At 40.1% G+C, this 16,132-nt stretch overlaps 1 protein-coding gene and 1 long non-coding RNA gene across 5 annotated transcripts in view; one reads left to right on the plus strand and one right to left on the minus strand.

Moving 5' to 3' along the window:
* hs2st1b (heparan sulfate 2-O-sulfotransferase 1b) overlaps positions 1-16,132 on the minus strand; it is a 74,816-nt gene that overhangs the window by 20,860 nt on the left and 37,824 nt on the right. The window lies entirely within an intron of this gene.
* LOC130557330 (uncharacterized) lies at positions 10,487-11,636 on the plus strand. 2 transcript variants are annotated; one of them, XR_008963291.1, is made up of 3 exons: positions 10,487-10,543; positions 11,261-11,325; positions 11,524-11,636. It is a non-coding gene; the product is annotated as an uncharacterized LOC130557330 (long non-coding RNA). The 2 variants fall into 2 exon arrangements; XR_008963290.1 differs by having other exon boundaries at positions 10,492-10,543; positions 11,521-11,634.

Consider the following 16,132-nt stretch of genomic DNA (forward strand, 5'->3'; position numbering starts at 1 on the left):
CCTGGTTCATCTTCTTCCGACCTACAGACAGAAGCTTAAATCTGCCAAGCCTGTAGCAAGAACAGCAAAGAGATGGAGCAGCGAAACAGAGCGGGCCTTACAAGCCTGTTTCGACTGCATGGATTGGAGTGTCTTTGAAGCTGCAGCCACTGATCTGGATGAGTTAACTGACACAGTGACATCCTACATCAGCTTCTGTGAGGACATGTGTATTCCCACCAGGACTCGCTTAACATACAACAATGACAAACCATGGTTTACAATGAAACTGAGACAGCTTCGTCAGGTCAAAGAAGATGCTTACAGAAGTGGGGACAAAGTCTTGTATAATCAGGCCAAAAACACACTGACAAAGGAGATAAGAGCAGCTAAGAGAAGCTACTCTGAAAAGCTGAAGAACCAGTTTTCAGCCAACGACTGCATCAGTGTGGAAAGGCCTGAAAGACATTACCAACTACAAGCCATCATCCCCTCAGTCTGTGGGTAATCAACGACTGGCTGACGTCCTGAACGACTTCTATTGTCGTTTTGAAATGCAGAGTCTCACCCTTCACACCCGCCCTGACCCTATCTCTGCTATACCATTAACACCTCCTCTTGACACTCAACCTGCACTTAAGATCTGCGAAGAGGATGTGTGCCAGCTTTTCTGCAAACAAAAGATCAGAAAAGCAGCAGGCCCAGACAATGTCGCACCCTCCTGCCTGAAAGTCTGTGCGGAGCAGCTGTCGCCCATCTTCACTAATATTTTTAACAGATCTTTGGAGCAGTGTGAAGTCCCTTCATGCTTCAAACGCTCCACCATCATCCCTGTACAGAAGAAACCCAAAATCTCTGGACTTAATGACTACAGGCCTGTTGCTTTAACATCTGTGGTCATGAAGTCATTTGAGAGACTTGTACTGGCCCACCTGAAGGACATCACCAGACCACTTCTTGATCCCCTCCAGTTTGCTTACCGCGCAAACAGGTCTGTGGACGATGCAGTAAACATGGGACTGCATTACATCCTACAACACCTAGACAGACCAGGGACTTACGTCAGGATCCTGTTTGTAGACTTCAGCTCTGCCTTCAACACCATAATCCCAGGCCTCCTCCTGCCCAAGTTTACCCAGCTCTCTGTGCCAACCTCTACCTGTCAGTGGATTATTAACTTCCTGTCGAACAGGCAGCAGCTAGTGAGGTTGGGAAAATTTAAATCCAGCACATGTACCATCAGCACCGGAGCTCCTCAAGGATGTGTTCTTTCTCCACTGCTATTTTCACTCTACACAAACGAATGCACCTCTACAGACCCTTCTGTCAAACTCCTGAAGTTTGCAGATGACACCACAGTCATTGGCCTTATTCAAGATGGTGATGAATCTGCTTACAGAAAGGAGGTTTCTCAGCTGGCTGCCTGGTGTAGTCAAAACATCCTAGAGCTGAATGCATTCAAGACAGTGGAGATGATAGTGGATTTCAGAAGGAACCCTCCATCACTTCCTCCCCTCACCATCATAGACAGCACTGTGTATACTGTGGAGTCACTCAGGTTCCTGGGCTCCACCATCTCTCAGGACCTGAAGTGGGAGTCCCACATAGACTCCATTATAAAGAAGGCTCAGCAGAGGTTATACTTCCTCCGTCAATTGAGGAAGTTCAACCTACCACAGGAGCTACTGACCCAGTTCTACTCAGTGTTCATCGAATCTGTTCTCTGCACTTCAATTACTGTTTGGTATGGCTCGGCCACCAAATCAGACCTACGAAGACTACAACGGACAGTTCGTAGTGCTGAGAAAATTATTGGTGCTCCTCTGCCCACACTTCAGGACCTGTACGATTCCAGAGGGAAAAACATGGCAAGAAAAATCATCATTGACTCCACACACCCAGCACACAAACTTTTTGATCTGCTGCCCTCTGGCCGGCGCTGCAGAGCACCAAACACCAGGACTTCCAGACACAGAAGCAGCTTCTTCCCCCAGGCAATCTCCCTCCTAAACAGATAACTGCTCCTTAAGAGCAATATTCCACTTCCACTACTCCTATAGTGTGCACTATAGTGCCTTATTATATCTACATCTTATGTATACATGTATATAACACCACCTCTACTTACTAAATTATCCATTTGCACAAGTGTACATACAATCTGTTAATATGTATATTCTACTATATACTACCCTGTACAATGTCTCTTATATGTTATTATCCCCCATTTTCTATAAAATAGTCTTTATTTTATATATGCACAATTTAGAATCGTTTAGACTGTAAATCGTATTATATTGTATTGTCATTGTGTTGAATGTCTGTACTAGAAGCTTCCAACACCAAAGAAAATTCCTTGTGTGTGCAAGCACACTTGGCAATAAAGCTCTTCTGATTCTGATTTACAAAATTAAAATTACATAGAAATCCCTGAAAAAACAAGTCCATAAAAATATTTCACTTTTAACATACTGTATACAGCACATTAACCCACCAAGCCAGCTATTTATCCATAATCCAACCATCCATCAAATACATCTTTCAGATTTAGATTGTATTAGCAGGAAACTTCATAGAGGTAAGTATGTAATATCTGTAAACTGATTATATTTAACAAGTTTTAAGTTATTGAATTTGATTATACTGTATTGTGTGTTGATGGAAGAAAACAGTGCAACAAAATAAAAGAGACAAAAATAGAGAAAGGGATACTACAGCCTATGAATCTGGGACAGCTAAAGATTTGTAAGGGTTTCTAAGGCCCTTTCAACAACATGTTGATTTAGACAAATGAAAACAGCAGAGGGATGAAAAGCCTGAATAATGGAGCAAGACGAGGAAACAAAGCAAGCAGTTTGAGCAGCAGAGCAACTGTGTTCTGTTTTATATACTGACGGACAATAAATCCAGTGCCATTATGAAGATGTCAGGAGAATTCTGCACCATTGCAATGGGAGCGCGCACCGCGAATGACTGTAACACAGGTGTAGCAATTGCAAGTTCGCATTACATTATATTAAATACACTCACTCACACTCTTCAAAAAGCAATCGTGTTCCCCTCATACCTGCTCAATATAAGCATATAACATGATGTGTTTTTAGTTCGCTTTCCTCTCACATATCTAATTTAAGCCTTTGTTTTATGATTTCATATGATCATGAAGCCATTGTGACTATGTAAAACACAGCAGACATCACATGCATGTTTTAATGGTAAAATTGTTACTATTTTGTATTGAACTATTCAGACAGACCATGGTATTACTTTTCGGGTGGGTGCTCCCAACTCTTGAAGTTGGGAGCACCAGTGCTACCAAGGAAAAAAGTTAATTCCGAGCACTGTTCTCTATTTATTTTCTTAAATATTATGTATACAAGTTACCTTTGCATGCTATTCAGTTGTTAAAGAAGTCTAAACTTTGCAGTTATTATAGGGGAAGGGGGTTGTTTACATTGTGTAGTTACTGTCACAACTCTGTCCTTCCTATCATGAGGTTTCTGGTCTGTGGACGGAGTTGTGACGGTGCCATGTCTTTTGTGCTTGTTTTGTTATGTGTGGAGGACACGTGGCCATTGTTGTTTACTTTGTGCTTCGTGTTCTCCTGTCATGTCGTTCAGCCCCGCCCTCCTGTCTCCCGTAATTATGCCCGTTGTGTGTGATCTCTGTCACCTGCCCGTCACGTCTCTGGTGTAATTGTCCCTCGTTAGTGTTCCCATATATAATGCCCCTTTGTTCTCTGTCTGTTGTCGGTTTGTTGTCAAACACGTTGTCTATGTGTCTACGCGTCCTTGGTTTAAAGTAATTCAGATCCTAGTCTTTTGTTACTCGTTCCCTCCGTTTTATTCCCCCACGTGGGAAGTGTTTATTTTGTGGTTTTTTGCATCTTTGCCTGTTTTCCCCCTTGTGGGATTTTGTTTCACTTGTTTTGTTTGTTTGAATAAATACCTTTCTGTTATATCTCTTGCCTGCATCTGGGTTCTTCCACTCCGCATTTCGTGACAGAACAAACCGACCCCTACTGAACCCAGCAGGCAGTATGGACGCTGCACGCTCCCGCCAGGCTCGTCTCCTCTGCGGCATTCGCCAGGGAACCGGTGAAGTAGATGACTACGCGGGCCGGTTCCTCAAAGTCGCAGGGGAGATGGTGTTCGGAGAGGAGGAGCTGGTGACGCTCTTCAACGCCGGTCTCAGGGAGCCACTCTCGCGTTGCGGAGATTGAGGTCACTGAGACCGCCTGGACTTTGGTGCGATATGGGCAGTATGGCCGTGGATCATCAGAGTCAGGGTTTCGAGTTCACCCAGCTAACTCATCTCCGCTGGGTCGCGATCCCTGAGGGCCGTCCCCTGAATATCGGGGTTGTGGGCGTCGCCACACCTTTCTCTCCACCACCATCGAGCCTCTGTGGCAAACGGGTAAGGCGAGAATCTTGGGGTTCCTCTTCAGAGTCCTCCAACCCCGAGCCAGCCGTACCCCTCACCTCCTTCTATCTGCCGGCCACCAGGCGGGTGGCTCGGCTGAGGAGAAAGAGGCAGCGGCGGGCAGCGTGGGCCTTTCCCCAGCCGGTGCTGCCGGCATCCAGTCCGGTGATCCAGCCGGCGTCCAGTCCGGTGATCCAGTCGACGTCCAGTCCGGTGGTCCAGCCGGCGTCCAGTCCGGTGAGCCAGCCGGCGTCCAGTCCGGTGATCCTGCCGGCGTCCAGTCCGGTGATCCAGCCGGCGTCCAGTCTGGTGATCCAGCCGGCGTCCAGTCCGGTGATCCAGCCGGCGTCCAGTCCGGTGCCGGCCGGCGTCAAGCCCTTCCACGGGATCCAGCGCGTCAGCCTTTCCAGCCGGCGTCAAGCCCTGTCCAGCCGGCCTTCCAGCCGGCGTCAAGCCCTGTTTCGGCCTTCCAGCCGGCGTCAACGGTCAGCGGTCTCCAGCCGGCCCCTGGGAGCACTCCCAGGGCCGAGGATTGTTCCCCCCAGGACTTCCCCCTTTGATCTCTTTTGTTTCCCCACCCCCCCTCCCATGTGTGTTATTTTTATTGGCCCACCCCAACCCCGTCCTTGTTTCTTCCATGTTGCCCTTAGTCTGTTCTGTGTTGTGTATATGGTGTATGTCCTTGTGTTTCTCTGTTCTTGCCCGCTGAGGATTCTCCCTTGGGACGCCATGAGTCGTCACCTTGGAGCGGGGGTAGTGTCACAACTCTGTCCTTCCTAGTCATGGAGGTTTCTGGTCTGTGGACGGAGTTAGTGACGGTGCGATGTCTTTTTGTGCTTGTTTTGTTATGTGTGGAGGACACGTGGCCATTGTTGTTTACTTTGTGCTGCGTGTCCTCCTGTCAATGTCATTCAGCCCCGCCCTCCTGTCTCCCTACATTATGCCCGTTGTGTGTACTCTGTCACCGCCCTCACGTCTCTGGTGTAATGTCCCTCGTTAGTGTACCCACATAAAGCCCTTTGTTCTCGTCTGTGTCGTTCTGTTGCCAAACACGTTGTCTAGTTCTACGCGTCCTTGTTAAAGTAAGTCAATCCTACGTCTTGTTACTCGTTCCCGCCGTTTTATCCCCCACGGGAAGTGTTTATTGGTTTTTGCATCTTTGCCTGTTTTCCCCCTTGTGGGATTTGTTCACTGTTTTGTTTGTTTGAAAATACTTTCTGTTTATCTCTTGCCTGCATCTTCTTTCCACTCCGCATTTCGGACAGTACAAGTTGTTAGCGAAATTTGACACAATTAAAAGTTCTGTTTTTGAATGCAAACTGCATGATCCATTCCTTCATTCTCATGAGGCCACCTTTATAAAAGCATCATTTTGTGGGACTTACAAACCTTAAACTACAGTTGAGATGTTTCTACAATATTCCACACTCCCCATGACAGATAAATGGCATTTATAAGTAAATCAACTGCCAATTTCCCTCTCAATCAGCCTGAAAATGTGTGTAAAAAATACCCATGTTAACGGAAAACGTAAAATCTGAGAAATACACGATTATATTAATTTATGGTCACCACCGCCCAGCTACATAAAGCTCACGTGGCACAGAACCAGGGAAACAAACTTCTTACAAGGCACTCGTTTTAAATCTCTTTCCAAACGCGGAGTATAGAACAGAATTAATCAACTGGTCGCATTTATGATATTCTTGCGATGTGACCAGAAAACTGACTGCCCAAATGAATCAATAATTATTCCTGATTATAAATAAGCGCAATAATTTAAATTAGGCAAAGCCCTCCAATCACTCAATTGTCTCCCACTTGCAGCTATTTCTTTATCTATCGGTGCCCGCCCACAAAGACGAATCATATCGCAGTGTAGAGGTGCAAATTGCATGAACTGAAGCAGAAGGACCAAAACCAGAGCACGAGCAAAAACTATATACTGATACTTAATATATATATATATATATATATAATATACAGTATATATAAATGTATTGTATGCAGTGTGAAGCTAATGCAGAAAACATGTGTTTAAACATGCCCGCACAGAGAGTCAGAGCGCAAACTAATAAACTGAGTTCTCTTTCACGTCTTCTTACTCTAAAATGGACACATAAAACACAAAAGCCGCTCTTAAAAAGTAAGCAGCATAATAAAGATCTCTGTTTATAATGTTCATTAAACAACAAAGGACGGGCCCAAAACACTCACTCATAATAATGGAATTGTGTTTTCCTAATATGAGTTGTTAAGATTAAGAAAAAAGTAGCATACAATAATTTAGTTGTTAAAGATTTGCTTTAAATACACTTTAAATACAGCACACTTTACACTTTGTGTTGAAAGAGTGTTTGAAGAGAGTTTATGTGTATGTAATAAAATCAATAATCATTATAAGTTGTTTTTCTATATCAAACTAGACAAATCGTTAATGCCCTTTGACCAAAAAATAGCCATTTCATTATTATTAGCCTACAATCTTTAGCCAAAAAAGCATAACGGTTAATGCTGATGCCGTGGCTCTAGCGAATCACCCACACAATGACGCTTTGACTCGTAGTGGCAAAGTACCGACAACATGTGATAAGTGCAGGTACGCAAGAAAAAGGGAAGGTACGCTAAATATTAAAATAGAGAAGTGGCCCACTTCACGCGCTGGTCCTTAGTGCAGTACTTTATAAAAACAAAGTCTGTACAGCTTTGGCACTGGAGACCGGGGTTCTAATCCACCTTTTGCTGAAAATGCTCTTTTACCTTTTTCTATCACATTACAGATCATAGGCATTTGTTTTCAATAAAATTGATATAAGACTTAAAATTCATTTTTATTCATAAAGTTTAGGTTTAGGATAAGGTTGGGGGTAGGTGTAGGGCTTTAATATCTCAATAAACTGCAATAATTTTAATTACTATTATAAATATAATGATTTACACTCAAACTGTTATTATTGCATAACGTTTAATGCGCAACAATACTGAGGTGCAAATAGTAACGTTATCTGCAACTATTTATAAGTACTAATAGCATCTAACTACTATTTCTACTTTATCCAAAGAAAATTCAGCTATTTTCGGTTAGTGTAAATAGCATATCGCTAAGAAATGCTGCTATTTTCACTTAGCATAAACAGAACCTACTGCTATTTAAACTTAGTGTGAATAGCATCTGTCACTATTTTCACTTAGTGTAAATATTTACACTTAGTGCAAATAGCCGCTTCCTTATAAAAAACTGTGTTTTTGCAGGATCGTGATTTGTGACTCAATTTTTTATAAAATAAGAATCATGTAAATACCATGACACATAAATAGGAACAGGATCACTCAATACTATTATACATTCAAAAACAAAAGTAACAAAATAAAATAGTGGACCAAATTAATCACATCCAAAATAAAATATTGTGTTTACACAATATATCTCTGTGCACTCTGCATATTAATATTCAATTCAATTTTATTTATATAGCGCTTTTCACAATGTGCATTGTTCCAAAGCAGCTTTACAGGAGCAAATAAGAAAAACACAGAAAGGTAAAACACAGCACAGTGCATGGTGTTTATAGACCAAGCAAGATCATTATAATAAATAATATCTAATAAATAAATAAATAAATAAATAAATAAATGCAGTCTCCCGGTGAGCAAGCCAACACTGCACTGCTCTGCTGTGGCGAGGAACCCAAACTCCAATGCTGAATAATGGAGAAAAAAAAACCTCGGGAGAAACCAGGCTCAGCCGGGAGGGCCAGATCTCCTCTGACGTGTCATAGCTGCACTCAGTGACCCCGACCAAAGCCACCGAGCAACGTCCACGAAGAACAGGGAGAGCCCACGAGCCGCGACCCAGGAAGCCCCACCCGCCGAAACCGTGCAGGTCCAACCCGGTCCCATTCCGCGATCAACAACAGACAACAGAGGAACAACCAGGGAAAAGTAGTAATGGCATAATTAACTTTATTCCTCTGTTGTCCGACATCGACCACAAAACAAGACCAACCAGACCAGACCCACACAGTCCCAACAAATGAAACGCCCCGAACCACAACCAACAAGCCCCCCCACTCCCTACAACACCCACCCAGCTACCTCCAATCAAAGTCACTGAGTGCAGCCATAACTTCAAACTGCTGTCGTGTGATGTAAGTTTAGCATTAAATACCAAGTATTGTAAATTTAGCATTTATGTGACAGGTAGTCCGTCTTTGCTCTCGGTTGGGGATGGAATTGTCTGAGCTGGGCCGGCCAGATGGTCGCCTTTTTCTTGGGTGGTGATGGAATTGCCTTGGATGGAGCTGGATGGTTAGTCAGTCCGCAGGCTCTCGCAGGAGGATGGCACGGGATTTTCCGATGTAGCTGGCGTAATCTCTAGTTGTGGATGGGCATATGACGTTCTTATATATTGTCTTTATAAACACATATACATAGTTGTATACATATTTAGGTAATATTACATGTATCTATTTATATTTACCAATATAAATAAGTTAATAAGTAAATAAGTTAAATTATATATAAATGTTTATTAATTTTTATTATTATATTTTTCTTAAATAAAGGCATGTATGTATATGTTTTTAAAAATACATTTACATTACTTGTAAACTAACGGTACTGTTTAGCGTGTTGACAAAATGTTTATATGCTCTCCTACTTGTAAGTCGCTTAGGATAAAAGCGTCTGCCAAATGAATAAATGTAATGTAAATACACAATTAATATCCACAGTACACAAGTTTATATTATGTAAACACAAACTTTTATTCGAATAACCATTTGATTATTAATATTATTAATATTAATGTCCTAATATAACACAATAATATAAAAATAGGTTACACTTTATTTTAAAGGGCCCTTGTTAAGTGTAATTATATATTTAAGTACTGAGTAATAATAATAATAACTACATGCACTTCCTATAGGTTTGGGGTTAGGATTAGGGTGTGGTTTAGGGTTAGTTACATGTAATAATTATGCATAATTCATAGTAAATACTAAATACATGTAACGTGTAACAAGGGCCCTGTAAAATAAAGTGTAACCTAAAAATGAAATTGCCATTTATATAAATAATATAAGGTTTCATTACACAAACTGCTCATAACAGAAGACGTGTAAACAAACTAAATAACTGAGCCAAGTCTTATGCGCCGGTTGCTAATGGAGATCTATGCACAGCAAGCTAGAAAACAAAAACCAAGCAAAAGAGATGATGAAGCCCCCACCCCATTCTTCGCTGTATCACACGCTCATTTCCAATACACAAAGCTCAGTCTGCTAATAGACTCAGTCTTTAACAGTGCACGCCTACCAGTGCATAAAATAAGCCATTTAAAATATTGATCAAGCCTTAACAAGCCTCCATGCATCAGCTGTACCACACTTAAGCCTCCTCCACTGCTAAGGACACTAACCCCACTCTATCTGATCATGTCACTTGCAGTGATGGTAGATGGATGTGACAAAACTAGAACAATCGCTTCCTAATCCACACAGCTTTATATACTGCAAACATGCACTCACGTAGAGGGAATTTCGGAGTGCAACAGCGTCATAGCAGTGAAAAGTGAGTGCAGATAGATGGATATAGTGGGGGACAAAACTTCTAAACAGTTATTTATGGAGACAGAACAGTCTCAATAATAATACATTTACAAAACACAATTCATAAATTCAGAGCACAATTCACATTCACAAAATCAGATTCGTAAATTCAAAACACAATTCATAAATTCACAAACATTTTCCCCAAATGCTCACACAAATATATAAATAAATTCAGAATGTTTTCACAAATATGTATATATCATGTTCTTGAATTACTTTCCAATAAACATTTGTGAATGTTGTTACATGTATTTATGGATTGGTGAATCTGCATTTGCAAATCGTCACACGTGTGTGGATTGCTTTGAATTTGTGTGTGGTATTTTTGAGACTGTCCTGCCACGGTGAGATTCAAGCGTAACTTTTTTTTAAGGATGGCCTGTTCAGCCAATCGCGTTGAGCTTTTGATCCACCAACCAAAACGCTCCTTACTGTAGTGACTCGAGAAGCTCGACGCTGCACAGTATTGTGCAGTGTGCCTGCATCGGTTCAAAAACAGAGAGGGGAGAGAAGAGCACACTCAACAAGTAAAGTTTACTTTTTATACCTGATGCCAGTGCCACTCTATATCTCATAAAATATTCATAAAGCTTGTTTTTGTTACTGAGCTGGCGGTGTTGAATTGAAGGTGAACATGTTTGAACTGGCGTTTGTAAGAAGACTGTTGCAGTTACCAGAGCCTTTAAATTTCAGTCGCCACAAACTTTGCTCTTGCGGTTCACGTAATAAAACATTTAAACAGATGTTGACACGTATGCCTGAGCGATAAAATAAGAGTAATTTTAAATATTGTAGTTGGGGCTCGGGGGCGTTGGATCCTCTGCTGTTATATTTTAAATGCTGGCAATGTTTTACCTCTTCAGGATGTCATCGCGATTCGCAAGACAAAGCATATTTAAAGCTTTGATATGTTAATGAAAGAAGGGAAATGGCGTGGAATATGACTTGTGGTGATAGATAGTTTCAAATATTGAATTTCAGCACCAAAGCACATTTATTTCAGTATTTTTCGACCACATTTGTTGCTGAAATGACTGCATTTCTTGTCTTTTTAACATATTAGTTGATCTCTCACATCCAGTAGTAGTCAGCTTTAGTTAATGTGTATTGGTAGATAATAGCTACTTAGATTTATATGTTCTAACTGCAGTTAACTATACTAACAATAAACTTAGATACATTGATGAATTTAAACTGTGCCACACAACTTAAACCTCTGACACATTGTTCTCTCTCCTTAATAGGAGCTGATAGAAAAGTCTAAGCAAGAGATTTTCCTGTAGTCATGCAGTCTCAAGTTTCAGTTGTGGTGGGTGTTGTTATTATTTATTTAATACAGGCAAATAATACAACAAACACTACACATGTACAGTAGGACCGATTATTATTTCGTTATTGTTATTATTAAGCAGGTAGTCTGTTACAGAGACTGAAATGACATAAGCTTTTTTTTTTTTTTACTCTTAAATGTGGCTTGTTAACGGGTGTATGTCTTTGTTTTCAGCAGGATGGCTAATGAGTGGAGTGATGAATTTTCTGGTAGAGTGATGCAGTTTCTCAGTGGGGTCGTTGGACTGGTGGAGTTGCTGGAGCTGGTGGGGTGGTTTGATGATTAGCCTGTAAGATAGAATTGAATTGAATATTGTCTGAAATTAGTTATAAATTCATTGTCAAGTGCCAAAGTGCTATCACATACAAGGCCACACATTTTCACTAATTTTTAAAGCAGATATTAATATGATGTAAAGCACTTGATATAATATGGACAGTTTTATATCATAAATTCATACATTAATAATAATGCAAAGACAAGAGACCAGACAAACAAGTGAAATGGATACATACCCATGGAACATATTTCAACTTCACTATGTCACAAATATTTTATGTTTAACTACATTGCTACATTTGCTTGACAGTTGGTTACTTACTAAATTAACTTGACTTTTAGGTAACTGTTGCTGTACTGGAGACATTTAGTTTTTACTATCATCACTGGCATAAAATTAAAAGGATGCAATGGCTATTTTCATGTTTATGCCTTTTCTGGTCTCCTTTTTATACCTGTAAGAGGTTTAATGAGTGTGATGACTTTCCATTCAAGGAAAGGCTCATCTACTACCTGTATATATTAACAAATGAAATGTTTGTTGCCTTATTTATTTTGCAATTACTGCCAAATGTATTTTTTGTTGCTTGCATCCACTGATATTTACTTGTTTTGCATGTTTATGTGGATGTCTTATATGTAAGCATTAGTATATAATTACGACTATGTTATGTATTCTATGTTACGTTCTCTCTTAAACTAAACCCATTCCTTTCACTGAAAGCTGTTTATTCAAAATGTCACTACTCACTATTGCTTTTCTGAAGAAATAAAGTCTGTAAACACTGCACCACTGGTTTGTGCGTGTGCTATGTGGGGGTCTGAGTGAAAGATGCATGCTTTGCAGAATCAGATCCAGAAACAACGTCGCAAAACAACATTAGACAATGTGTTGTTATAAAGATTTTCTGTTCGTTTTAAAACTATGGCGAAACAAAGTAGACGTGACAGGTTGTCATAGTCTAAATGGCCGGAACGTTCATATTATAACTATATTTGCGTCCACACCTGCGGACGACAACGATAACATTGTGTTTATTTTAGGCCTGCGTGCTGCAGTGTTCCCAGTCAGTAAAATGAATGAAGATGACCTGCTGCTGCTGCTTTCGTTTTCGTTCCCTAACGTCTTTTCCCTAACGAAGCTCTGACACTTCTCTTCCAGGGAGGCAAAAATGCAAAATATGTGTTCGTCGCGTGAACTACGTGCAATCACGTATCATGTCAAAATACGTGCCTGCTTTAGATGTGTCCAGAGGGTTTGTTATAAAAGAGGTGCTCGCGTTTGCTAGATACTCGCTTAGTCTCGTGTGTAATTATAGTTAAGTGTTAAGAGAGTGTCTTACGAGTATGCTGTGAATGCGAGCGTCTCTTGAGACGCGACTAAAACATATTTTTGACATTACGAGCCACACAAATGACGGGCTACATACATGGTTTGATGAGCTTCGCATTCGTGCCTCCCCGGAAGAGAAGTCACGGATCGTCACTGAAAGCATATATTTTGCCAGCTTTCTCAGATTTATGTATCAGTGCATTTAATGTGTTAATATTTAGAATTGGCTGCAAATACTGTAGCTTCAGGGGTTTGCTCAAACAGACTGTCAAAGTGTGGCGACTGAAATTTAAAGGCTCTGGTAACTGCAACAGTCTTCTTACAAACACCAGTTCAAACATGTTCACCTTCAATTCAACACCGCCAGCTCAGTAACAAAAACAAGCTTTATGAATATTTTATGAGATATAGAGTGGCATCAGGTATAAAAAGTAAACTTTACTTACTTGTTGAGTGTGCTCTTGCGTCCCTCTCTGTTTTTGAACCGATGCAGGCACACTGCACAGTACTGTGCAGCGTCGAGCTTCTCGAGTCACTTCAGTAAGGAGCGTTTTGATTGGTGGATCAAAAGCTCAACGCGATTGGCTGAACAGGCCATCCTTAAAAAAAAGTTACGCTTGAATCTCACCGTGGCAGGACAGTCTCAAAAATACCACACACAAATTCAAAGCAATCCACACACGTGTGACGATTTGCAAATGCAGATTCACCAATCCATAAATACATGTAACAACATTCACAAATGTTTATTGGAAAGTAATTCAAGAACATGATATGTACATATTTGTGAAAACATTCTGAATTTATTTCTGCGAGATATATTTGTGTGAGCATTTGGGGAAAATGTTTGTGAATTTATGAATTGTGTTTTGAATTTACGAATCTGATTTTGTGAATGTGAATTGTGCTGTGAATTTATGAATTGTGTTTTGTAAATGTATTATTATTGAGACTGTTCTGTCTCCATAGTTATTAGACATTTTAGAGGCGAGCAAGAAGTGATAAAGCCTGAAACTCAAGCTATGGGCGTCTGTCCTCTTTAGGCATTGGCAGACAACTGAAAGAGCTCCAAATGGAAAGGGATGAAGATGGCTCATTCATATCCTTCACTGGAGGTCCATGCTGTTCCAACTCCCTCCGAATTCTTTACGAAATCACTGAAAAGCTAGCATTCTAACATTCTAATTCTAATATAGTTGGCTTTGCAACTGATGTCTTTATTAAATATAACATTTTTTTCTACTAATCAAACCCATTAGGCCTATAATAAGTGTTACCTTCCTACCTGTCTAACAGGTAGGACATATACAGAAAATAAAGTTCTCAAACACTTTACAGTCTTTACTGCTACAGTAAATACATGAAATACAGAAGAATCCTCATTAAAGCTACAAAATCACATTAATTTCTTGGTTTCTTTTGTTGTTTGATTAACATTAGTGACAGGAGTCACAGCAGCACGTTTAAGAACGCGGCCTCTTTAAGAGCTGCCGCTCTGAGCAGGTCTAATGCGCTTACTATTTTCACTACTCTTTGCATACAATTTAAGACTTTATTTAACTCGTCGAAGACTGTGTTTGCAAAAATACTAGACAAAATGTGCTTTCTGGCATAATCTTGCTTGTTTTTGTTCATTCAAGCACGAAAGAGAAGTTAATGCTGGTGCGCTGCTGTTGCGTTGCGTTGAGCCGTGTTTCACAGCCAGAAGCTGTCAATCTATACTGGACATGTCAATACAACCATTTGAAATCGCACCTAAATAGTTTAAAGGCCTTTATATGAATAATAGCGTGATTTATTATACAATGCAACGCTAGACAATGATGAAAGAAAAAAACGGATGTTGCGTTAATGGCGTTAAATATTTTTAACGCGTTAAACTGAAAAGATTTATTGCATGCGTTAACGCGTTATCGTTGACAGCCCTAATATTTATATAATGAACTGTCAGTATATCAACAATTTGATGAAAATGTTTATTCGACACACATACTAAAAACACAAATCAGAAGTACAGATGGCAATCCAGGACCTAGCATGCACTTATTTATTTATTGTTTCATTCTTAACGCCATCCCAGCATCTAAGGCTATATTCATGGCGAGAACTAGTCAATCCATACATTAGTCTGTTCTATACACATGTCGATCCATCCACACAAGTCAGGGGAAGGACAACTTGGAATCCTCAATCAACCTATCCTGCATGTCTTTGGGCTGTGGGAGGAAACCGGAGTACCTGAAGTAAACCCACACTGACATAGGGAGAACAAACAAACTCACTGGCTTGAACCAGGGACCTTCTTGCTATCACTGCAAAAAAAATGACTTTCTTACTTAGTCTTTTTTTCTTGTTTTCCAGTAAAAATGTCTAAACATTCTTGAATCAAGGAGCATTTTCTTGATGAGCAAACTGACCTAAGAATATAAGTCTTGTTTTAGTCAAAAAATATGAAATTTCAGTGAATTTGTGCTTAAAACAAGCAAAAAATCAGCCAATGGGGTAAGAAAAATTATCTTGAATTGAGTGTCTAAGAAAAAGGTAAACCTTAATTCAAGATTATTTTTCTTACCCCATTGGCAGATTTTTTGCTTGTTTTAAGCACAAATTCACTGAAATTTCATATTTTTTGACTAAAAACTAGACTTATTTTCTTAGGTCATTTTGCTCATCAAGAAAATGCATCTTGATTCAATCATTTGTAGACATTTTTAAAATCGATTATAATATGTAATCGAGGTCTGTCCTATAAATTAGTACCAACCATCGCCCCAAAATAAAGGCTACAGTGTTTTTCACCTATAAAACAGGAAGATTTAATTAAACTTATTGCAACATCTAAACCTACAACTTGCTTATTAGACCCCATACCAACTAAATTATTAAAAGAGTTATTACCCGTTGCAATCGAGCCCATTTATAACATTATCAACTCGTCAATTAATCTAGGCCATGTCCCAGGAGCCTTTAAACTGGCCGTCATTAAGCCTCTTATCAAGAAACCAAACTTAGACCCCAATGAACTAGGAAACTATAGACCGATTTCAAATCTCCCTTTCCTGTCTAAAATACTAGAAAAAGTAGTGTCCACTCAGTTGTGCTCTTTCTTACAAAATAATGACATACACGAAAAATTCCAGTCAGGTTTTAGACCGCATCATAGTACTGAAACTG

Source organism: Triplophysa rosa, linkage group LG7 (assembly GCF_024868665.1).
Source record: "Triplophysa rosa linkage group LG7, Trosa_1v2, whole genome shotgun sequence".
In the NCBI taxonomy this organism is placed as follows: domain Eukaryota; kingdom Metazoa; phylum Chordata; class Actinopteri; order Cypriniformes; family Nemacheilidae; genus Triplophysa; species Triplophysa rosa.